We start from the raw sequence: 25453 nt of genomic DNA on the forward strand, positions 1-25453 counted from the left end.
CGCTAGTGGCTGCTGGCTTTACGGAAGTCCTCCCACCCCTCCAAGAGACCCTATGAGGGTTTGTTGTTGTTGTTGTTGTTGTTGTTGAGATCCCCCAGTGGCAGCTGTCCAGAAGGAAAGTCAAAGTCACTTGTTTGTCGCACAGCCTGTGGAATAGAGAGCTGAAGAAACAGCAACTCCATACTCATCACCAACACCCTTTGGGCCTCTCATGCCCTTGCCACTCAATGGGCCCTGACACCACTGCTCCGTCCTAACTAGGAAAAAACTAAAGAAAGAGAAAGAACTGGCCTTCTTAGATCTGACACAGAAGGGAGAACACAAACGGACAGTTCCTCATCCTGAAGGGACGGACAGCAGATCAGGGCATCACAGCTTACAGTAAAATCCACGAGAAACTTCCAGGGGAGCTGACTTTTTGGGAAGAGACCGTAAGCTGTGATCTTGGATTGCTGCAGCCTAAAGGCAGACAACGCTGAGAATTACAAACTCCAGGGGCCCCAGTCTCAGGGACCACCGTGATTTGGGAGGCTCTCGTCTCTCAGAGCTTTGCCAGGAGCTTACAGTGAAGATCAGACCAAATCCCCTCATGGTCCCTGCACAGAGCTGTATCTGAAACACCAGAGATCATGCCCTTAGTAAGACCCACCTTCACGAAAACAGACTTTGTCACAGCCTGGCCTGCTGGGAGAAAGGGAAACTGTCAACTCCAGCTCAAGAGGGAGAAAAAAGACAGCTAATGGGGGGGGGGGGCTTGGGGGGGGATGCTCTCTCTTTATATTTTGTCCCACCAAAAACTGCGGCGAGGCAGGTTGCTGGGAAGTACTTGGGAAAGTCAAGCCTAGGGGTACTGGCTTAGAAAAAAGGTCAAGACTAACGTTAGGACTAGCATTCTGCTTCCTCTCTCACCCTCCCCTTCTAGGACTCCTCCCTCAGCATCTCATTACAGAGCTCATGGGTCTTCTATCAGGTGCCTCATGTCTAGCTCTCTAAGAAAAAAAATTACAGGGCGTACTATAAGCCAAACGTCCAGCTACAGAAGCAGCTGAGCTGAGCTCCTTGAGTCAGACCAAGAATCCACAGTGACTTCTCATTTACACGGTGAGGCTCCTGGTGAAGAAGCTAACAACCGACAGGCACAGGTGGGTAATAACAGCGGACAGATGAAAGTCCTAAAGAATAAAATAGAATGACCAGAGATTAAAAAAAAAAATACTGTAACAGAAATAGAAGTGTAGCCGGGCATGGTGGTGCAGGCTTTTAATCCCAGCACTCAGTAGGCAGAGGCAGGTGGATTGCTGTGAGTTCAAGGTCAGCCTGGTCTACAATGCAAGTCCAGGATACTCAAGGCTACACAGAGAAACCCTGTCTTGAAAAACAAACAAACAAACAAAAACAATCAGAAATAGAAGTGTATCGGATAAATACAACTAAAGAAAAACAAGTAAATTTGATATGCTTATAAAAACTTGAAAATTTGAGAAAACACTGAGCAGAATATATTGGGGTTGGAGGAGGGGGGTACAGGAGGAGGAGGAGGGGGTGGTAGAGGAGGGGGTGGAGGAGAAGGCGGAGGAAGAACAGCAGCAGCAGAAGTCATAAGATTTCCTAAAATTAATGTCAGTGGACCATGGGCCCAGGAAACTCAGAATACTAAGTAAAATAATTCCAAAAACTACAATCAAGAACATCATGTTCGCCGGGCGGTGGTGACGCACACCTATAATCCCAGCACTCGGGAGGCAGAGGCAGGCAAATCACTGTGAGTTCGAGGCCAACCTGGTCTACAATGCTAGTCCAGGACAGCCAAGGCTACACAGAGAAACCCTGTCTCAAAAAACAAAAACAAAGCAAACAAACAAACAAAAACAAGAACATCATGTTCAAACTGTCAAAAACCAAAGGTCAAGATACAACTTTTTTACAACTAAATGTGCAATAAATGCTATTGTGAATACATATACAGGCAAGAACAAAAACAAAGTTGGGGAAATCCTGCCCCAGACACAATCGCTGGCAGCATTTTGGTAGCTAACTTTCCAGATTTCCCCAGCTAACATGGAGCGGGGTGGGGGGGGGAGGGGGATGACTGCAGTTAATACCACTTCACACCCATCAGAATGCAAAACACCCCCGTCACCCTCCCAAAAAAGAGTGAGACCAATCTACAGCACTAGCTGCTGCTGCCGTTATAAAACAACAGGAAACTCCACGCCCCCCACCCCCTTCCCCTCCCCCACCCGTGGAAATGTAAAATGCTGCTTGCCATCTGGAAGATAGCTTGACAGTTTCGTACAAAGCTGAAATATTCACTCCCTAAGATCCAGCGATCACACACCCAGATATTTATCATGATGAATAGAAAACTTGTGGAGAATTTTGGAGCAAAGGTGTTCAGCACAGACCCGTAATAATGGCTATGTGACAGTACACGGCGGCCAAAACCCATAGGGTAACGTGAGGAAGGACCCCTGATACACACCACAGGGTTTAGTTGATCGAGAGGTATTGTTGATGATCCATCAGTGGTCAGAAACGTGCTGCAGTGATGCAGGATGCGATAATAGTGGCAGCCGGAGAGAAGGACACACGCATGCACATCTATCCAATGCTCTGAAAGTCTAAAGCTGTTCCCAGAACGTGAAGCTTATTAATTTACTCTTTAAAAATATGCGTTTCTCATTCGTTAAATTAAAAGTACATTTATAGACATCGAAAGTCCTCTGAAACATCTTTAATGTTCCATATAAATTTGTGAATCTTAATTTTCTCAGCCTGCCTTGAACAGTTGACTTTTTAAAACGACTCAAGGATAGTGATCGACCTCAGTGGTAAAACCACGGAAAGAACATGTGGGAAAGAGAGCCTAAGATCAACTCTGAGCACTGACGAAAAAAATCAAAAATAGAACTGGGTATGGTGATGCATACCTCTATCCCCAGCTCTTGGAAGGCTGAAGCAGGAGGATTTCTGTGAGTGTGAGGCTTACTTGAATTATATAGTGAATTCAAGGCTAGCTTGGTATACATAGAAAAACGCCATCTCAGAAAAGCAACATGCTATACACACACACCCCACAAAACACGTCTGCCTTTTGTCTTCCTCTTCTGAAGAAGAACTGGTCTCTAAAACACTCAAACTTTCATTATTTCCTGGGATAGAACTTTGGCATCACATTAACTTACTAATTGTTTTAACTTTATGCTGCAGTGGCTCCTCAATATATACTGTCCAAGCACTGCCAGAGTCTGGAGTCTGCCTGAATCTGTGCTTCCTATACTAATGGCTGGTGACACGGTATCTTGGCGGGTGTAGTTATCTCCATTTGACCAATGCCAACAACAATGCACATTAAGTTCCCATGACCACAAGCTAATAATAGTACCTGAGACTCAACATCCAGGTTTTCAACTTCAAAACCATTGCTCCTCTATATGCTACCCCCTTCTACCAAACCGTCTATGATGCTCAGCATCCTACTGTAAGTTGCCTTGGAGATAATCACCAGCCCTGAGTGAGTGCCAACCATGCCAAGCAGATGGAGAATTTTAATTTAATCTGCTCTTATAATAACCAAGTGGGATGATTTTAAGTTTTATTTTCTTTTCAACTGATACCTGTGATTGTACATATTTATGGGACATTATGTGTTTTCCATACGTGTATATATGATAATCAATTCAGGATAGATTTCCTTGATTAGACTTTTTATATAGAAATAATGGCTTCTACATGTAGCTATGAGAAATACAGGCATCTCATATACCCATTACCCACTCTCCCCAATGACAATGTGCAATGAAATTGGACCATGTTCTCATCACCATAGCATTGTGTCTTGACATGGGGGTGTCCTCAAACTGCCCTTTGAAGCTGTCTGAATTCCACCCCAACCTCATCCTCTTTTAATTCTAAGCATCCACGAATACATCTTCTATGTCTATAATTGGATCATTTCATATAAATGGGGTCCCTGAGTATGTACCTCTGGGGGAATTGCTCTTCCCTACTCATCCTAATTGTCTGGAGACCATCTAGGTGGCTGCCTTTACCAACCACCCATTCCTTTCTATTGCTGAATCGTATGGTAGAGACATAGATAATTACTTTTCCATCGGACATCTGGGATGTTTCGAACTTGGAGGGTATTACAAAAGAGCTGCTACAAATGTATCTGCTGCAGTTGTTCGTGTGGATGTATACATTGTCATCCCTCTGGGTTAAACACGAGTACAGCCGCTGGCTTGGGTGGCAGTTGTATGTTTCCATGCCTTTAAGAAGCTGCCAAACCGCTTTCCATTGTGGCTGTACCATATTATGTTCCCGACAGCAGTTCAGGAGAGACCTCATCTCTCCACACCGCTCCGGACATTGCCCCTGGTGGTATTGTTTGCTTGTTTGTTTGTTTGTTTACCATTCTAATAGGTGTGTGTCTCCTTGCAGCATGATTATCAGAGCGATGCCTGCTCCATAAAATGAATTGATCAGATTCCCCCCCCCCCCCTTTGCTTTCTAGCAGGGAGAGTGTGTAGGATTCCTGTTAATAATTACTTAAGTATTTGATAGACTTTTCCAGCAAAACCATCTGGGCCTGGAGATGTCTTTTGGGGGGGGGGGGGGGAGGAGGTATTTCACTATAAATTTAAACCCTTCAATATTACAGGGCTATTCTTACTATAACCCTGCCCCCTTAGGTGGTTTGGATTATATTTCTTAGAGGATGGTTTGGATTTTTTTTTTTTTTTTTGGAAGTAGTTTGTTTTGCCTATGCTGTCAAACATGCATAGAGTTGGCCCTTTATTTGCCTCCTGATACTTTCAGGGTCTGGGTAATTGCCTTTTAAATTTTTCCTAATATTTAGCTTGTGTTTTTCTTTGTGCATTTTACTTTTTTAAAGGTTTGGTCTTAATTTTTGTTGTTGTTTTGTTTTGTTTGTTTGAGACATGGTTTCTCTGTATGGCCCTGGCTGTCCTGGACTGGCATTGTAGACCAGGCTGGCCTCGAGCTCACAGAGATTGCGCCTTCCTCTACCTCCCAAGTGCTGGGATTAAGGGCATAGGCCACCACACCTGGCTGATTTGGTCTTAATTTTATGTGTATGAGTGTTTGCATGCATGTATGTATGTGTGCCGTGTACATGGCTGGGGCCCATGGAAGCCAGACGAGGGCGCTGGGTGCCCTAGAACTGAAGTTACAGGTGTTTATGAGGCCCTAGGTGGGTGCTGGGAACCAAATCTAGGTGCTCTGCAAAAGCAGCCAGTGCTCTTAACTACTGAGCCATCTCAACTGCCCTTGTAACGTTTACTTCTAAAATGTCAATTTTATCGCTCTTTTCAAATACTAGTTCTTTGTTTCAGTAAATTTTTTTGATTGTTTTTGTGTTTTATTTAATCAATTTCAGGTGTCACTTGAGTATTTCCTTCTTTCCCTTCTTTGGGTCCTTGTTGCTTTGTTTGTTTTCCTCATTTAGATTTTATACATATCTCCACCACAGCTAAGATATTAATAAAACACTTGGTCATTTACATTTAAAATGTATGAAGGAGGGACATGTACTATGGCACACATGTGGAGGCCAGATGACAACTTTGTAGGATCTGTTCTTTCCTTCTACCTTTATATGGTTGGACTCACGTCACTAGCTTGCACATTAAATCCGTTTACCCGCTGAGCCATCTTGGCCTGCCCACTTTTCTTTGTTTCTAATGTGTGCAATCGGTGTTCCAGACCTTCTCCTGTCAGCACTGCGTTAGCTACTTGTGGTGGCTTACGTGAGAATGGCCCCATAGTTGATCTCCAGTTGGTAGAACTGTTTGAAAAGGATTAGGAAGTATAGCCTTTTTAAAGGAGGTGTGTCACTGGATCGATCTCTCTCTCTCTCTCTCTCTCTCTCTCTCTCTCTTTCTCTCTCTCATACACACACACACACACACACACACACACTTGCTGTGTCTCAAGATTTAAACTCTCAGGTACTGCTCCAGTGCCATGCCTGCTCACCTGCCGCCATTCTCCCTGCCATGAAGGTCATGGATTCTAGCCCTCTAAAAGAATAAGTCCCCCAAAACTTTTATAAGTTGCTTCGGTCATGGTGCCTTATCTCAGCAATGGAAAAGTAACTAAAACATTATTTCTTTTCATTTGAGATATTTATTTCTCTTTCTCTCAAGCCCTTTTCTTTGACCCATGGGTTATTTTGAAATGTCTTGCTTAGTTTCCAAGTGTTGAGATTTCTCAGCTGTCTTACTGTTATTGATTTCTAATTTTACTCCACTGTGGTTCTACTCTGAGTGATTTCCATTCTTTTACATTTCTTAAGCTTTGTTTTCATACTATACTGTGGTCCATTGTGGTGTGAGGCCCGTGGGTAGCCATGCATTCCACTCCTGCTGAGGGGAGGCTTCTATAATGTGGGTTACATCCTGCTGGTTAATATTCCTAATATTCCTATATCCTTACTCATTTTCTCTCCAACTATTTAAGTAAATTATTGCGAGTGGAGTGTTACTGTCTCCACCTGCAATTATGGATTTTTTTCTTTCTATTCACTCAGTGATTGTTTTGTGTCTCTGTTGTTTGGTACATGTATGATTAGAATTATCATGTTGTAATTGGACATACATGGCCATATTAGAGTGGCCCTATGTTTCTCTAGTATTTTCTTTTCTCTGATATCTGCGTTGTTTCCTGTTAATAGAGCCACTCTGGTTTTCCTTTGCTTCATGTTCATATGATATACACTATCTGCTCCCGTGTTGGCTGTTTTGATCACATTACTGTATAAGCATCACCACAAGATTCCTCTGAGAGAACTTTTACATTTTTCCAAATGGAAACTCTGAGCCCATTAAACAGAAACCATTTTGCTTCTCTCCCTAGCCCCTGGCGCCCACAGTTCCACTTTCTACTTCTAGGAATTCAATCAGTTTAGACACCAGTTTAGATACTTGTCCTTTTGTGACTGGCTTGTTTCACTTATCACCTTGCCCTCGCTCTGTAGCGGGTCAGAGTTTCTTTCTATAGTTGATCTCTCTCTCTCTCTCTCTGGAGAGAAGTTGATCCTTTCTTTTTAAGTGACCTTTAGGGACAAACCCAGGTCACCAGGCTTGATGGCAAGTGCCTTTATCTGGTGTGTGTGTGTGTGTGTGTGTATGCTGTTATTCTGTTTACCCTTTCATTCATTAATGAACAAAGGGGGACAAGTAGGTTGCTTCTATCTTTTTAGAACAGGAATAAAGCGGCTAGGACCATGGGTACACAACAATCTCTTCATGCTCCTGCTTTCATTTCTTTGTGTGTATTCCCAGAAGTAGAGTTTTAGTAATTTAATGCTTATCTGAAGACCTCTTGTTTGTCACCCTTTTGCATCACTGCTATCAGCACACAAACATACCAACTTTTTTCTCTGCATCTTTGCTAATGCTATTTTCTGGTGTGTGTGTGTGTGTGTGTGTGTGTGTGTGTGTGTGTGTGTGTGTGTTAGTGATGGCCATCCTAGTGGATGTAGAGTCTTTCTATCCTTTCACTTTCAAATTGCCTTTATCCTGATATTTAAAGGGAAAATTTGTGTGTGTGTATGTGTGTGTGTGTGTGTGTGTGTGTGTGTGTGTGTGTGTAGCATTGGTGTTCTGGACTCACTTTGTAGACTAGGCTGGTCTCGAACTCACATCAATCCACCTGCCTCTGCCTGTGCTGGGATGAAAGGTGTGCGCCACCATGCCCGGCTCAAGTTTGGTTTTTATTCACTCACTGTAATGGTTTTTAATAAGTACCATATAGGCACAGGTAGTTGAACACTTGGTTCTCGGTTGGCAGAGCTATTTGGAAAGGTTTAGGAGACGTGGCATTGTTGCAGAAAATAAATCACTTGGGTGGGCTTGAGACTATATAGCCTTGTCCTTCTTCTGGTTTATTCTCTGTTTCCTGCTTGCTTTAACAATGTGAGCTCTAGGGGCTGGAGAGATGGCTCAGAGGTTAGGAGCACTGGCTGCTCTTCTAGACGTCCTTAGTTCAATTCCCAGCAACCACATGGTGGTTCACAATCATCTATGACATCTGGTGTCCTCTGGCCTGCAAGTGTACATGCGGCAGAACACTGTATACATAATAAATAAATAAATCTTTAAAAAACAAAACAAAACAAAAAACAATGTGAGCTCTTGCGTTTTCTGCTTCTGCCAGCATGGTCGCTGCTTACTGCTCTGCCTCCCTGCTATGGTGGACTCCATCCCTCTAGAACTCTAAGCCAAAATAAACCCTTTCTTCTTCAGGTTGCCTTTGGTTGCATTTTACCACAGCAACAGAAAAGTAACTAACGCACCCATCCCACTTCTGCCTTTTAATTGGTATTTTAGATCATTTATAGTTATTAATATGCTAGAACTGTCTGATGTTTTGTTTTTTATTTTCTATTTGTTCTCCATGTTTTCAATTTTTTCTTTAATTTTCTTATATTTTACTTAGTCACTCATTTGGGTAATGGTGTGGGTGTGCACAGTCCCCCCGTGCATGTGTGGAGATCAGAGGACACTGGGCAGGAGTTGATTCTCTCCCTCTATGTGATCTAGAGGGACAAAGTCAGCTCACCAGGCCAGATGGCCAGTGCTTTGACCTGCTGAGCCATCTCAGTTGGCCCTCAGTTTGTCACCTTCTAAAGGATTCTTTGAACATTTTGTAGAATTCCACTTGGATTTGTATTCCAGTTTTGGTATGTCTATCTGTTGGTATAGCATTTTAGCAGTTACTATAGGCATTTCATTACATATGTATGATTTATTATGGTTTCTGGTCTCACTGTAGCAGTGTGCATTAGGTTTAGAAATACCATACCCCCTTACGTATCTTTACGACCACCACTTATACAATATTACTGCCTTAAATGTTTCTCCTGTACACATTTAGAATCATATTAAACAGTTGTGGTTTTTTACTTCAAACATCAAACATAGTTTAGAAAACTATGAAGAAAGGCAAAGCCTGTTGTAACTATCTATATTTTCTCAAGCATAATCTTTCGTCCTCCTCCTCCTTCCTCTTCTTCTTCTTCTTCTTCTTTTTTTTTTGTTTTGTTTAGTTTTGTTTTGTTTTGTTTTTTGAGACAGAGTTTCTCTGTGTAGCTTTGGCTGTCCTGGACAAATTCTGTAGACCAGGCCAGCCTCGAACTCACAGCCATCTGCCTGCCTTTGCCTCCTTGCCTCCCGTGTGCTGGGATTAAAAGCGTGTGTCACCACTGCCCGGCTTCTTTCCTCTTTCTTAATGTTCCAAAATGTCTTCTTTTTAGAAGAATGAGACCCTTGCTGTGTGGGAAGCTCCTGCTAGCTGTGGTTTTGGATGACATCTGCCTGTAGTAAATTTGCATCATCTTGATTTTTATTCCTTCATCTCATTCATCTTTATTCATCTCCTTACCACTGGGAGAGGGTGAACGTCCTGACTGTCTGCTAGGCCCAGGGTCGAAGGACACATTATCACTCTTGACTGGGGTCAGAGTCCAGACTTCCTGTGCAATTTCCACTTACACTGTGGGGTGATGGTATCTTTGCCAGACAAGCATGGCCAAGCCTCTCGCTCCCTGTGTGGCCTCCTCTGGCACCACTCGGTGGAGAGAGTAGGTTCTTTGTAGGCATGGAGCCGGCACATGTCTGGACTCTTATTGGCCTTTGCTACCAGGGGTACAAAGAAAAAGGGGCCTCAGTCCTTCTGCGCTGTACTGCTGGAATAGAGGTGGCAGTGTCCAAAAGACCCTGTCTCAGGTCTTTGGCTACAGTGGAGTGGACTCTATGAAGGCTTTCTGGTGTGGCTTGCTGCTGTGCCCAGCTAGTCTAGGATATGTGAGGTAGAAGCACAATCCAGAGAGCCCACCCGTGTCAGTCCCCAGGGCTGGCCTGTAGTCAGTCTGCCTTCTCTCTACCGTCCAGAGCCTCCTTACATTAGAGAATTGTGACTTTTCCTAAGCAGATATGGAAAGAAAGATGTCTGTTCACCACAGATAGGGCTCAATGGGCCAAAGAAAGTATTCCACCCAAGTCTACTTGGTACACCAGTAAGGTTATCGGGGTTAAATTCTGCAGCATGGTGGAGGTGTTATTTACAGGAGATGGGCGTCTCTTAGGCAGATCCTTCCCTGAAAAACTCGTCCTAGGATGTTCCATGACTCATAAAAGTGACATCTCTGGAGCTTCCTCTTCAACTTGCGGGCGGCCCCACTGAAGAATCTCTTCTCTCCACCAATTCCTTACATAATTCATGGCAGGGTCTCCTGAGTCTTGTATCTTTCTGAACTTCCTGGGTCTTGCAAGTTGTATGAGCTTCCTGAGCATCCTAAGTTCAGTGGATTTTCCCTGACTCTTTCCTCCTTCTGGGAGGGGATGTTTCAATTTCATGAGTTTAAATTGCCTTTAGAATGAGGGGTGAATAGGAGAAGCATATTTTATTTCATCTTCCCTGACGTAGAACCCTGAGAAAATGGTTTTCAGCTGAGAGTTTCTTTTAATGAGGCTGATAAAAAATAGCATAATCTTGTTAAGTCAAAATCAATACAAAGACTATAGATATCTCAGGTAGCTAGAAGCACAAAAATCAAGATCAGCATTTTTTACTCTGTTCTGAGAATCTGGATAGTTGTGTCATTAAAAAAAAAGCGCCACATTTGAAATTAAAAAAAAAAAAAAGATAGGATTTTATCATGTAGCCCTGGCTGGCCCGAAGCTTACTATGTAGACCAGGCTGACCTAGAAATCATAACGATCTTCCTGCCTCTGCCTACCTAGTACTGGGATTTAAGGCATGTGCCCTCACACCTGGCTAAAGCCAATTCATGTATCATTATTTTTTAAGTAATGTGCATATGTGTGTCTGTGAGCACATGTGAGGGAAAGGTACCCACAAAGTCCAGAAGAAGGCATTGGACTCCCTGGATCTGGGGCTACTGAACCACCTGACGTGGGTGCTGGGACCCAAACTCTACAAGAACAGTACAGGCTGTTAACACCAGAGCCATCTCTCCAGTATGCAGAAAAAGCTTGATACACTCTTGATACACACCAAGAAATATTCACAGTCAATGCTCTGAGTAAAGAACGTGCCCAGCTTTTTAATCCATTGTTTCTGAAATTAAACCAAACAGAAGGTTCTTATCCAGGTATCTAGTGATGTCCTGTCATAGTGGCCACTTCAGAAATATTGAAAGAATTAGCTTAGGACTGAGACACTGGCATCTCACTACATTTTAGAAAGGGCTGGATGGGTGGGGTATACCCAGTAGGGTTGAGAAAGAAAGTAATTCTTTATATTTTATTGACTCTGGTCATTTCTGAACCTTTTTCTTAGATATATATTTTATATATTTATATATCACATTATGTATTACATTTATCTATAAATATATATTTATATATATGTTGTATATACGCCAGATATGTGTGTATATATACATATACATTATATGTGTATATGTGTGTATATCCATCTCTGACCCTACACAAAATCTAAGGGGAAAGTACCACTGTCTCCATTTTGCAGGTGACATGGTCCAACAAAATTCTTACAAGAGCCAGACTGACCAAAAGGCTTGTCGTATTGCCTGGGTCCTCACTGAGCCAGGCTGGAGCCACACCCTGCCAGGAGTAGGTGTTGCCTGACCTTCAGTACGGCCTTCCAGGACCTGCATCCCAAATCCTCCCTAGCCACAACAAGCCAAGTGGCTTGGAGCAGACCACTAGCTGCTTACTTCCCCACACAGGGCTCTGCTGGGATGGCCTTCCTGCTTTCCAGAGGCCTTTGTTCCATGGAAAACAACTTGCTTCCCAGAACATGACCTCTAGGGAGGCAAAGGGAAGCTAGAATCCTAAACACAGGATGAGGATCAAAATCACTCCCGACCCTCGCTTCCTCTTCAGCCGCTGCAGGCTGCCGTGCGAGTCAAGGGCGGAAGTAGCCGGGAGCTCTGAGAGTGGGCAACGTGTCCCCACTCCCAGAGCCATACAATACAGATTTGTCTGCTGTGTGCTTCAGCGATCGGAGGAGGAAACGAGCACTTGCTCTTGTTTTGAAGACAGTTCAGTACGGACACAAAAGGTCACCACAGAAAATGAGGCACCGGGTGACACTGTAAAAATGAAGCGTTTGTCCCCGGAGAGATTGTCTGAAAGATGCTATTTATCTTCTTTCATGCTTATTGTAGTCCGTCTTTTCTCTATGTGGTCAGAGGGTGGGCAGTTCTTCCTAGAGGGAGGGCATGAGGGGACAGCAAGGAGTTCTGTGGTTGATGTCATTGGTCTGACCGGCTTTGCCAGGAAATGAAATCCATGTGGCCCTGCGACTAATTATTCTGTTTCAGCAACCCTTCTTGACACCAAGGACACTAAGGCTTTATAGTCTGAAATCTGCCCACAGCCTTCAGGCCCGCCTGCTGCTATAACTATGAACGCCAGCTACTGCCTGTGAGAGGGAAAACAGTGCCAGCTGTTTATGCTCTGGCTTGAGTTCCTTTTGACAATTTGATCAGGTGGGCTTGAGGAACCAGATGTGGACACAGTGTAGATTGGAATGGGGGGGAACATCAGAAAAACACGGATCATATCCAAAACAGTAGGCCTAGGCAGCAGCCAGTCTCTGTGGTCAGTCCAGGACCAGCATGAGAGCTCTGGGCACCTGGAGCAGCCTGGGACAGCCAATAAAGGGGAAGCTGACTTGGGAAACATCAGGAAGACCTCAGCCTAGTTGCAGGCACTTAGAGTAGCCTGTCCTTGGGTGGAGCCAAGAGGAAGGAACTGGAGTGTCACGGCAGTAACTTCTCTGTTATGTGTTCCCGCCTTTCTTCCCACCCACCCCCCTTCCCCCTAGCTCATTGTCCCCCTGGTTTAATTTCCAGATTACTGGAGCAGAGTTTAAGATCATGGGCTCCCAGAACCAAATGATCCAGTCCAAACCCACACTCGGCTCTTCGCCAGCTGTGAGGCCTTGTCCGCAGCTGCCCGCTCCCTAATGTCTGCTTGTTCATGCACAAAACTGGGACAGCAGTGGGGTCTGTGCTCTGTGAATTAACTCATGGGGACACCGCAGTGGCCAGACATGGTTCTGTGCTCTCACTCACATCCACTGATTTTTATGGCACCTGATCTCCCATACCGTGAGGAACAATGCACAGAGCCGCCCTGACGGCTTCTTTCAGGGAGCTCACAGATTAAACTGAGTCCTGCAAATGCAGAGATGCCAAATGCTGTTGTCTCTCTGTTCCCCGGGTGGCCATTTGCAGAGAGAGGGGACTCTTTTTAGCGGAGATGGGTAAAGAGCCACCCAAGACTGTGGGTATCACAGCATGGCCTCCTCCTCTTCACCAGCTGAGCCCTCTAAAGAGACATGGACAAACCCAATGACTCAGTCAGACCCTCATGGAGAGAACAGACTCCTGCAAGAAGTCCTCTGAACACACACACACACACACACACACACACACACACACACACACACACACGTCAGTATGCACAGACATTTAAGCACAATATAAAAGTTAAACAACCAAACACATCGCAAGCGTACATTCGCCATCAGTCAGGTATTGAATACGCTGCATCAGACAAATGCTTCTGGCCCCATAAAGTAAACAAAATTTGCTCTGTCCTATGCATCCCAGTCCCCATAGCCAGTTGTGGTCTGACTTCTTTAGCCTACATCCCCAAGTGAGCATCACTAGTGTGTATCCTCCAACTCCTGAGCACAATAGATCATTCTACAGGCACTTGGTGTCCTGTGAACTCGGACCCCTGGTCTCTCCAATTGGCCATGCCCTAGGAAGGCTTTCTCTGCTACCCCTTAAGGCTAGATGCCCCTCTCCCTCTAATTTTTCAGTTATATAATGAGTTATAGAAGGGCACCAGGGCTGGCAGAAGCCAGGGACTAAGTGCAGGCAGCATCATTAGCACTGAGATCTATAAAGTGGATGATACTAGTGTCAGCATCATCCCTAGTGCAGCAAAGTTTACATGAGTGGATATGGATAAAATGCCCATCACCATGACAAGTACACAGGTGATGGTCAACGGAAAGAAGTTCTCCTTGTTACTTCCCATTAGGAATACGTGGTAGTCAGGCTGTTACCTCGACAGTGAGCTCCTTATGGGCCAAAGCTATGGCTTACCCAGCACTGTTTCTCCTTTTCTCTATCGCCCTAATAATACTTGCACAGAAAAACCAAACCTGAGACAGTAATTCGTTTAGTGCGTGATTCATTCAGCAATTCAACTGTTTAAGGCAAGCTCTGCTGGGTGGTTTCTTCCGGTCTATGCTGAGCTCAGGGCTTGTCGGCTCTGCCACATGCCTCTCATAAGTCAGGTCTGGACCGATTCATTAGAACTCAAGCCGGGCAGGGTCCTTGCATACAGGGAAGAACAAAAGGCCTCCTGAAGGCCAGCTTTGAAACTGGCGTGGTCCCTTCCACTACAGCCTCTCAGCTGCAATGGCCAGACTAGCTCAGTTCCACATTCCCAGGAGAGGATACAGGTTAAGGGGCAAAGGTTCGGGAAAGGATGGGTAGTAGGCTGGCTTCCAATCTACCACACCTAGGTTCCTAGTGAAGCCAGTTAGTTGGGGAAAGAGAAATGAACAGCAAAGGCAAGAAGAAAGAAAGCGCAGCTCCTATCCCCACAGTCACGGGCAGGGATATTTACATTCCAGGTTGCTCAATATTCGCAATATGAAAATTGACCTCTCAAGCCATTAAGTAAGTTGAACATTCCCCAAGGTACAGTAAAGAGACTATGTGCCAATGGGGAAATAAATCAAGATACTCCCCTATGGAGCCTAGGGAAGGCAGATGAGCCTGGATTTATTGAAGACTCTCGGCCTCCTGACAGCAGGATAATTACAGGCTTCGGCACCATTAATCAGCAACCCGTTGCCAACCAGGGGAGTCTATAAACCTCTAACTCTCCCTCTTCAAATTGACTTGACTTAAAACAATTGTTTAAATTCCATATTTTTTTTTAGCATTTAGCCTAGGAGAAAATAGGGAAAGTATCAAAAGAAGAGAGTTTGTATCTTTTTATTAATTGTCACCTCTGGTGTATCTTAATCTCTCAATGATTTGTTGACCTTTTTCTGTTTTACACACACACACACACACACACACACACACACACACACACGCACGCATGCACGCACGCGCGCCTTCCATCAGGTAGACTGTCATCAAGGATTTCTAGTTGTGATATCAGAAAGCTCAATTCAGTGATACATGTGGGTGGGGCTTGCTAGCCTAGAAATGGCGTTCCAAAGCCACACACTTACATGCCTGGCAGCCTTCGTGGACCCATTCTTCCAGATAGACAAGTCTGCTCTGTGTGTAAATTCCTTTCCCTCAATAGCAAATAAGACAGCCTTGACCACAAGGAAAGTTCCACTCCCTTGACTGCTGGGCTTCCAGGGTCAGGGGGTTCCCACGTTCTCTGCTTCTCGCACTTGCAGTGCCCTCTACCCCTCTTTTTTGAGATGGTCTATGGAACATTCTCCTTTACTGTAAAGTCCTTTGTTCAGGAGCCACGAGTGAGAGATTTAGCTGCAGGGTTTGTGAAGAAGGGGACAAGGGTAGCATAAAAGGAGCTGCTTGTGCCCGTGGGAGCCTCTGCTTCTGGGGGCTTGCTCCTTCCCTGTGTTCCATGCACCCCACCCTGGGCCTTACAGTAAAGCCTCAGAGCCTCCCTCAAGACATCACACCAACTCTTGCTGGTCTTCTGACTGCTCATCCCTTCCCCCTGCTTGATCCAACAAAACTTCATCTCCTTGAGAAAGTTAACTTTCTTTTCATTAATTTACCATGCATCCAACTCAAGCCTGGGGACTTCAGTACTTACTTGGGAGGAGGGGGAGACAATTTCGTTTCCCATGCAGAAGTGCAGTTCTTCCTTCTGCACTAACAGAAAACAATGCATTCCACTTCAGCCATCTGTTCACTCTGCTGAGTGATGTGCAAGCTCAGAGAAACTGTCTTAGCCCCATCCCTTCTGGTTAGGTACCACATCCCAGATCCTGAAAAGCATCTCATGTGGAAATGCTAACCTGCTCTTTCTTGTGCTCTAATGCATTGAAAATCCATACACCTCAAAAATGCAGCTCCTCTGCCCTATCCTGATTCTGTTGTTTTAAAAAATGTAAATCCCAACTGTTTGATTTTTACCAATGAAGACTCAGGAACCAGATACTGGGGTGAAAACCTGCTAGTTCAGAGAGGCAGAGGAAACATCCAGCTGACCTTTCTGCTCAGCTCATGTCTCACAGAAAAGAAAAAAAAAAGCCCAAAAAAGCTGACTAGCTCAGCTGACAGGACAGGAGGAAAAGCCAAAAAACTAAAAGCCAAAGAGCTTGCTAGCTCAAAGCTCAAAAGCCTTTTCTTCTTACCCATGCTGTCTTAAATACCCTTCAATTCAAAGTCCCTCCTGCTCTTTAATCCCTGTCAGCTGGTTTCTTGCTCTGCCTCTTGACCTAAGGGTAATTTTATTAAATCCTGTATACAGAAAGCTCTTGGATTAAAGGTGTGTGCTAGGGCTGACTGAACCACACCATAGTCACCTGTTTACAATAAACAAAGTTCTTGGATTAAAGGTGTGTGTTAGGGCTCAACCACACCAAACAAAAAACAGGGTTTTACAGTTCACAATCTTGAGGTTTGTATTGGGATTGGGATTATTGTATTTTCTGGTGTCCAAGATGATGCCCAAGCCAGGCGTGGTGGTGCATGCCTCCCAGCACTTGGGAGGCAGAGGCTGTTGGATCACTGTGAGTTCAAGGCCAGCCTGGTCTACAAAGCAAGTCCAAGACAGCCAAGACCACACAGAGAAACCCTGTCTCAAAAAAACAAACAAACAAACAAACAAACAAAACCCAAAAACAAACAAACAAACAAAAAAAGATGATGCCCAACTTTAACTTTTCCAGTCAAAATATCAAATTTAGAATATACTCACTGTATAAGACTACCCCTCTTCCATGTCCAATGCATACCCTGGGCAACAGACTCAGGTTGCAAACTCTATATACACCAGAAAATAGAGTTAAATATCTTGCAACATGATTTTTTTTTCACTTTTTACAGATTCTTTGTGATTTCCACATGATACACTCTAATTCCACTCATCTCCCCATACCTTCGTATTCACCCTTTTCCCTTGCACCCTCCCCCTCAAAAGAAAACAAAAACAAACACAAAGCAACAACAACAACAAAAAATCTTGCTGTGGAAGCTGCTGTGTGTCACCATATGTCACACAGCACACCCTTTCGCCCAAACATCTTTACTTGCAAATGTTCGGTGCAATGACTCACTGGTCTGGTTTGAGGCCTCTGGCTTCTGCTACACTATCAACACTGGATCCTCCCAGATATCCTGTTGTTGCTCTGTGTCATGGAGATCCTGCCGCTTTGGGTCTGTAGGACTGGCCCCTTCGCATTCTCAGCAGATCATAGATGCAGTAGATGTTGGGGGTGGGCAAACTCAGAGCCCTGGATCTGGCCTAGATGGAAGCTGAGTTGGTCAGCCCACCAGCTCTCCCTCACCCACGCCACCAGGCCAGCTCTATTGTGCTACCCAGACGAAGTATGGGATATTCTCCCGAGTACTACAATCTGATTCTTAAAACCTATGTAAAATTTAGGAATTCTGTGCTTTTTTTTTTTTTTTGGTTGTTTGTTTTTTGTTTTGTTTTGGGGTTTTGGTTTTTTGAGACAAGGTTTCTTTGTATAGCCTTGGTTGTCCTGGACTCACTTTGTAGACCAGGCTGGCCTCAAACTCACAGCGATCTACCTGCCTCTGCCTCCCAAGTGCTGGCATTAAAGGTGTGCGCCACTACGCCCAGCAACTCTGTGCTTTTATAGGCTGCTACTCCTCCCCCAGGTGGCAGCTAGGAATCAGCTGCCTATGGTCTGCAAAAGCTGTTCTCCTGCATGACCTCTGCTGAATAATTCAGGAAGACCTCCGCTCAGGCTACCATCTCTATTAGTTTCCACAGCTTCAGGAACAAGTTGCCACAAATTCATAGCATTATTTATGTTGGTCAAAAGGTACAGGCAAGCCCAAAACCCATTAACAGATGAGCGGATAAACAAATTGTGCTCTATCTAGACAATTAAGGCTTTAAAAAGGAAGAAAAGGTTGATGTATGTTATAGCATGAGCAAACCTCGTGGACATTATAATCATAATAAATGAAATAATGTAGACATTAAAAAGACAAATATTGAATTATTCCAGTTATATGAGGGACATGGAGTAGACAGAGTTGAGGTAGAAGGTAACACTGAATTTAACAGAACTAGAGGGAAAGGTAAACTGTTTCTTCAGTTGATACAGAACTTAATTCAGGGACAATGAGAAACATCTAAAGATAAATGGCAGTGGTGTCGATGGTGCCACCAAACCACAGAAATGGTAAGAATCACGAAGCCTGTGCACATTGTGCTGCCTGGTTTTCTGTCAACCTTGACACAAGCTAAGAGTCATTTGGGAAGAAAGAACCTCAGTTGAGAAAACAGTCCTACCAGATTAGTCTGTAGGCAAACCTGTGGGGCTTTTTACTTAGTTATTTTGATCCATGGGGCCAGCTTCTGTGGGTAGAGCTACCCCTGGTCAGGTAGTCCTGGGTGTTTTCAGAAAGCAAGCCGAGCAAGCCATGATCTGTGAGGTTGGGAAAGCTCCCTGGTGCTAAGGCACTGCCAGCCCACGCAAGCATTAGGCTCAAGATTGAACCGCTAGTCAGGGTGGCTGAGATGACACCAGAATGCTGAGGTCACTTTCCCAACCTCACAGATCATGGCTGAACAGACATGGAACCCAGGCACATGCTCTCGGGGAGAAGAGGAGACGGGAAGTGACTATATTTGTACTTGGATCACTTGTGTCCCTCTGACAGAATCTAGGTCTGAAGGGCAGAGAGCCAAGGTGAGCTCTCACTTTGTGCCAAGGAAGTCCTAGAGCCCTGTAAAAGGTGAAGGGCTGCAAATGAAGCCGGACAGATCTAGCCACAGCCTGACCCTTGCTGGCCACGTGGCCTTTGGACATTGATCGCCTCCCTGAACCTCCCTCCCACACTCGGAAGACTGCTGTTGCCGGCAGCATCCACCGTGTGTGGGGTGTAATGCTTCCCGCAGTTTGGCACCGAAACACACAGCTAAAGACTGTCAACAGTCCAACCCTGCCCAGTACCTGAGACTGACCTTCCCTGCCCTGTGTAGAGGGGCCAAGGACGGACAAGGGCAGTGCTTATGCTGTGCTCTGCAGCTTGCTGTGCTGGCCTGGTTAGGACAAGGTTTCTGCCCGGGGAACTCTCGAGGTGGTAACAACCGGACCCTTTTAGTCTCTACCATTTTCCTCTGCCAAGAAACCCACCATCAGTCTTCAGAAAATCAGAGGGTGCACGGAGTGGGGGCGGGGATATAGTTGCTCTCTACTGTCCGCAGTACCATACCACTATCAACTTAAATCTGGACGGGCTTCAAGGACTGTGCGGTCCAGCTCATTCGGAGCCTCTCGGCAAATCGTCCTCACACTCGGTGCCCGGTGCTGGCTGCCAGCGTGGGCTAGCAGCCAGACTGGAGAAAGCAGGGGTGACCCTCTCCATGCCCCGGTGCCTTCTAGGGGGTTCCTTCTGAACAAGAGTGTCTTTCAAAGCTGTGAAGCCAACTGTGGGACAGGCCTGCCATTGTACAAGCTGTTTAAAGAAGAGCTTTAGAAAACCGAGCTGGTGTGACAATCGCCTGACTAACATTGACTCTGGAGGTCGCAAGTTTGGAGTCTCCACAGGGAAACCATTGTGGTCTCTGGCGCCCAAGGCCTGGCAGTGGGTTGATGGGGGAACTCTCACACCCAGCGGGGAAAGGAGGCATCACCCCTCTATGGAGGACTCTGCCTGTCACCCACCTACTCTCAGCACAAGGGAGGGCCCAGAACATTAGAAAAATGCTCTGTAAGTCTGCCCCAAGGCTAGCAGCAGAAAACTTCCTCTCGGGCGGAGCCACACCCACCAGGACGTCATAGCTTCTGCCCTGCTTTTGCTTCTCCCCTGGTCCTCAGAGAGGGTGGAGTGGACCAAGGCTGCCAGTCTCCTTCTCGGCTTCCCGGCTTCCCGCTGCTTCCTTGCCAGGCACTTCCCTGTCCTCACAAGCCTGGCCCAGATGTCAGCAGCTTGTGAGCTAGGGCCCCCAGCGTCATTTCCAGCTCATGACACTACCCCCTCTCTGTTTATCATAACTTGACAATATCTTGAAGTTCATCCTTTAAAGTAGAGAGAGTACTGCAGACGTAGCAACATGCCCTGCTCGGCCTAGACCTGCGTATCTTGACATCAGTAACCAAACAAATATGCATTCCTACCAAGCAGGCGGACCTTTTATGTTATTTTCTAGTTGACTTAGGATTTTTTTTTTTTTAAATTGGGGCTGGGACAGTGTTTTTATTTTGCTGCTGTTTCTTCGAGTCTTGCTCTATAGCCTAGGCTGGCTCATGATCCTCTGGCCTTAGCCTTTGGAGAGCCTGGGATTGCAGGTGTGCTTCGCCACTCCTGGCTTCCTTCCTTTATAAAACTTTACGGAGCATCTGCAGAGGGTGGAGAAGTAAAAGGGCCTCAAGACGGTGAGGTCAAGCCTCCGCTTTCTTAATTGGGAAGTGAGAGCACTGATGCACACTCTCCACTTCCACCCCCACCCCATCCCCCCACCCCCCCACCCCCCCCACCCCCCCACCCCCCACCCCCACCCCCGCTCCCGCCCCAGGCACACAGCTGCACCTGGAGTTTTTCTTTGTGCCTCACCTCTGCCCACACCCAAGTCCCTATCCATCCTGTTCACAGGATGACAAAGCTCCATCACAGGGTGCAAACCGCAAGTCTTATCAGAAGGTCTCTGCTTCCATGAGGACCTCTCTCTCTCTCTCTCCTTTATCCTAAACAAGGGGGTTCCTCAGAGCTGACTAGGGGAGTAGAGGGTGAGGAGACAAAGCTAAAGTCAGCAATATATATAGATTGGCCAGGATATCACCAAAGAGGTGAGGCAGAGAGAGCACCAAGGCCTAAGGCCTGCACTGGCACCAAATCTGCCTTTCAGGCAGGGAGGGGCTTGGAAGCAGCCCTCTGCCTCAGCACTCCAGAGGACTGACTGGGTCCCTCGACACTGCCAAATGATGCACTGTCATATTTTTTGTGCGCCTTCTTCCCTCCCATTTCACACAGGGCATGTTAACTACACGAAAGAATGGGTTTCACTATTGCATTTTTGTCCAGTCACATAATACTCTGACTATATTTATGACTGCACTGGCTTTTTTTTTTATCCCCCTCCATCTTCTTCTATATAAAACTGAACATCCAACCAGGTGGGGGTGGCACATGCCTTTAATCCCAGTACTTGGGAGGCAGAGGCAGGCAGATCACTGTGAGTTCAAGTCCAGCCTGGTCTACAAAGCAAGTCCAGGACAGCCAAGGCTACATTGAGAAACCCTGTCTCAAAAAACTAATAATAATAATAATAATAATAATAATAATAATAATAATAATAATAATAACTGAAGAGCCAGGCATGATGGCACATCAGGAAGCAGAGGCAGGTGGATCCCTGTGAGTTTGAGGCCAGCCTGCTCTATACAATGAGTTCTAATACAGCCAAAGCTACATAATTGAGAGATCCTGTCACACACACACACACACACACACACACACACACACACACACACACACACACAAAGCCTGGAGAGTTATCTACATTGTCAACACCACTGGACAAATCTGGATTTTGTCCCCTGTTAACAAGGAGGGGAGATGTGTTGTCTGGCTGAAGGCAAACAGCTTCAAAATCCTCAGCAGGTCTATTTTTACAGTTGTTCAGTGGTGTGAAAAAGACCTGCTCCTCACGGGTTGTCATGCAGGGGTCTTCCTACTGTCAAACACATTTATTTCGTTTTTAATTATTTTTTAAATTTTATGTGTGTATGTGTGCCTACTTGAGGCTCTGTACACCAGCTGCATGCAGGTGCCCCCAGAAGCCAGAAGAGAGTAGGAGATCCTCTGCAATTGGAGTTAGAAGTGGTTTTGAGTCTCCGTGTGGGTGCCGGGACTAGAACCTGGGTCCTCTGCAAGAGCAGTGAGTGCTCTTAATCATTGAGTTATCTCCCCACCCTCTTCCTTTTTAAAACATCACTGTGTCTCTTCCCTCTGCTTTTTGGTCTATATGACTGTCACTAGTGGGTTTTTTTTGTTTGTTTGTTTTTTCTTTTCTTTTCCTTCTGTCTTTTCTTTTTTTTTTTTTTTTTAGGCAAGGTTTCTCTGGGTAGCCCTGGCTGTCCTGGACTCACTTTGTACACCAGGTTGGCCTTGTACTCACAAAGATCACCAGTTTCTGGCTCCCAAGTGCTGGGATTAAAGGAGTGTGCCACCACAGCCTGGCCTCTCACTAGTGTTCTCAAACCTCTAGCTCCATAGCAAGCCACAGGAGAAGGAAAAGCCGACCAACAGTCCTCAAAGTAATCCTTTACTCTGGCCCTCAATTTCTCTAATTACAAAAGTTAGGACTGGAGAGATGGTTCAAAGGTTAAGAGCACTGACTGCTCTTCCAGAGGTCCTCAGTTCAATTCCCAGCAACCACATGGTGGCTCACAACCATCTATAATGTGATCTGATGCCCTCTTCTGGCCTGCAGGTGTACATGCAGCCAGAGCACTGCATACATAATAAATAAATAAATCTTTTTTTTTTTTTTAAGTTAAGACAGACCTTGGACAGCTGATTTCTCGATGGAGTTTGATTTTTTCAGGCTCCTCCTCCTTGCATAATTATTTTCAAAACCTATAATTAATATGATTATTATTTTCCTAAAGGCTCCCAAGTTACATATACTTAAGACTATAAAATCTGGCCAATGCTCAGATGGTTACTGCAGATAAATCAGAGGGACTAAAGAGGCAAAATTTGAAGAAAGAAACAAAACTTCTAGAAATAAAGACTACAAGCCATGCATCCTTGTCTCTGTTTTTACCAACCCTTATTTTTTTAAGCCACTATTAAAGTGTTGGAGACATTGGTAGTGTTAGCAAACTAACACCAGATACTTATTAACATGATTATACTTGAAAAGCTACAGGGCTTTGGGTTACAATAGTATCCATTATTAATGAAGAGATAAGCAGTTTCCACTGAGAAAAGGAAAACTAAGCTCATGCAAAATTCAACTTGGCTAATTTGAATTGAATGCTGCAAAGGCAGGAAGAGGGGAGGAAAGAAGTAGAAAAGGGCTATGAAGTAAAGACTGGTAAAAAGAAAAGTCTCATCCCAGAGTCCCAGACAGCCAGGCATGCTGAACACGGATGGACCGTACAAAGCATTCTGGAAAGGCAGTAGGATACCGCCACTCACATTTTCAGTATTTGTTGCTAGATGCTGGGACGTGATGGTGAGACAGACATGGCCTCCAGGTCTGCATCTGAAGCCAAGGCAGGCAGACAGAGAGCATGTGATTCACTGTAAGGGGGCTCTGTAGACAAGAAAGAGGAGTTAAGAACACAAAGGACATCTATTGTAGCTCTAGGGCACCAGGAAAAACTTCTCCAGGAGCCACGTGAGACACCCCCCCCCCCGACACACACACACACACACACACTGAGTAGGCGCCCACCAGAAGAGCAATGGTGTAGTTTAGGAAGAACACAAGAAAGCAGTCTGTGTTCTCAAAGGCTATGGACCAGGTAGAGGGCTGGGGGATGCTAGGGCATAGAGCAGGCACTATACAGGTAAAGACTGGATCATGGTGTAAGGGTTGTGGACTTTGCCGGCAGTGAGAGTGACTCTAGGGCCTCACCCAGGTGCTGTGGACACAAAGAGACTGTAGCAACTGAAGCAAACCACTGTAGCCCAGACAGGAGCAAAAGCATGAATGGAGGGCAGAACGTGAACTGTAAAGACGCTCGAACCACAAGGAGCATGTGTTGTTAGGAGGTACACCTGACTTGAACAGTTGGACAGCCAGAGGGTAGGGTCATTTGGGAAACCAGACGGGGGCCTGTTCAGTGCTTCTGAGGGAATCAGACCCTCGGATAAGCGTACGCTTCACACTTTACAGCAGAAGGTCAGGTGGAAAGGCTCAAGAAGAATGGACTTACCAGAAATACTGATGGAGGACAGATGGGGAGAGGTGGGAGGTCATCTGAAAATATGAGAAAAGAAGCTTTTAAAAAAGGGATGTGTGAGCTGGGCGGTCGTAGTGAACAGGGAAACCATGTCTCAAAAAACAAAACAAAAAGAAAGAAAAGGAATATGTGCTGAGTGATGGCGGTGGTGGCAGCGCACGCCTTTAATCCCAGCACTCAGAAGAGAGAGGCAGGCAGATCTCTGTGAGTTCAAGGCCAGCCTGGTCCACAGAGTGAGCTCCAGGACAGCCAGGACTACACAGAGAAACTCTGTTTTGAAACAAAACAAAACAAACAAAAATAATAATAAATAAATAAATGTGCAAGAAGCTGCTCACACATACACCAGAGATACATGAGGGGAAGACGCTGGGGCACCTCGAGACCATCAGGGCTGCCAGGTGCCTCCTGGGAAAATCACCAGTAGTTTACAGCATCTTTCTTTCTTTCTTTTCTTTCTTTCTTTTTTTTTTTTTTTTTTGTTTTGTTTTGTTTGTTTGTTTTGTTTTTTGAGACAGGGTTTCTCTGTGTAGCATTGACTGTCCTGGACTCACTTTGTAGATCAGGCTGGCCTGGAATTCACAGCGATCTGCCTGCCTGTGCCTCCTGAGTGCTAGGATTACAGATGTGCGCCACCACACCCGGCTTGCAACACCTTTTTAAGACTAGAGCCAAATGATAAGTATTGGCTTTTTTTTTTTTTAAATAAAGCAAAACTTGTTTTTGGAGGTGGTTGTGTAGAGATGAGAGAAGATCATTGAAAAGCTTCCAACTTAAAGGGAAGACCTTCACTGGGCAGAGGCTTAAGGAGGCAAGTGATATGATTTTTCTTCTCTGCACATTTGCTTGCTTATTGGAATCTACTGGCCTAGCCGGGCATGGTGACACACACCTCCAATCTTAGCACTCGGGAGACAGAGGCAAGTGGATTGCTATGAGTTCGAGGCCAGCCTGGTCTACAAAGCGAATCCAAGACAGCCAAGGCTACACAGAGAAACCTTGTCTCAAAACACCAAAAAGAAAAAAGAAAAAGAAATCCCCTGGCCTTGAAACCCAGTCCACGCATTCTTCTTCAATGGGCAGGAAGTATAGCCCAAACCCTGGAGAGCTTTTACTGCCCAAGGTGAGATTCCTTGTCAGCAAAGATGGAAAGCCATTGTGAATCATGAGATTACCTAGATAACTAGATTCTCAGTTAATTCAGAAAAAAAAGCAAGAGTCTTGAGGTTATCTCAGCAAAGTCAGGAAGCACGGCCAAGGATCAGTAATGAGATGGCATCTCCAAAGGCTGGGCATG

At 45.3% G+C, this 25453-nt stretch overlaps 1 long non-coding RNA gene across 1 annotated transcript in view; it reads right to left on the reverse strand.

Annotated features, from left to right (window-relative positions):
* Positions 1 to 24173, reverse strand: part of LOC311607697 — a 70684-nt gene extending 46511 nt beyond the window's left edge. Inside the window, exons 1-2 of the long non-coding RNA XR_014782707.1 lie at positions 24130 to 24173; positions 23387 to 23504 (exon numbers count right to left, since the gene is read on the reverse strand). This is a non-coding gene — a long non-coding RNA (uncharacterized lncRNA). The remainder of the gene's footprint in view (positions 1 to 23386; positions 23505 to 24129) is intronic.
* Positions 24174 to 25453: the final 1280 nt, after the last annotated feature.

The sequence above is a fragment of the Acomys minous genome (assembly GCF_964271855.1).
Source record: "Acomys minous genome assembly, chromosome: 10".
Classification (NCBI taxonomy): Eukaryota; Metazoa; Chordata; class Mammalia; order Rodentia; family Muridae; genus Acomys; species Acomys minous.